The 350-nt window shown below is 32.6% G+C and overlaps 1 pseudogene; it reads right to left on the bottom strand.

Moving 5' to 3' along the window:
* Positions 1 to 7: 7 nt before the first annotated feature.
* LOC103524042 lies at positions 8 to 346 on the bottom strand (annotated as a pseudogene).
* Between the last annotated feature and the right edge of the window lie 4 nt (positions 347 to 350).

Here is a 350-nt window from a genome sequence, read left to right as displayed (position 1 = left end):
TATGGTATTGTACTTTATAATCTGACTTTTAAGAATTATTGTAATCTGAAGTAATTATTCTCAATAAATCTACCTCAACATCATGTAAAGATTTCTTATGAAATTTGTAACTCTGATTCAAATCATATTTCATCTCTGCAATCACATCTACTTGCTCTACATTTTTAAATGCTTGTATTTTCTTCAAAATGCTTTCCCTGGTAGAGGTTTTATGCAGAGAGTATACAACTTTGCTAATATCAGCTGCATACTGAACAAAGGCTAAATCAATGCCACAATTCCTGGTACCAAATGGGGGGTTCATGATAACTGTGTCCACCTTTTGTTTGAAAACACTTGAGTCCAATGAC

This window comes from Diaphorina citri, unplaced genomic scaffold (assembly GCF_000475195.1).
Source record: "Diaphorina citri unplaced genomic scaffold, Diaci psyllid genome assembly version 1.1 scaffold82268, whole genome shotgun sequence".
Taxonomy (NCBI): Eukaryota; Metazoa; Arthropoda; class Insecta; order Hemiptera; family Psyllidae; genus Diaphorina; species Diaphorina citri.
This window is presented reverse-complemented; position numbering and strand designations above follow the sequence as displayed.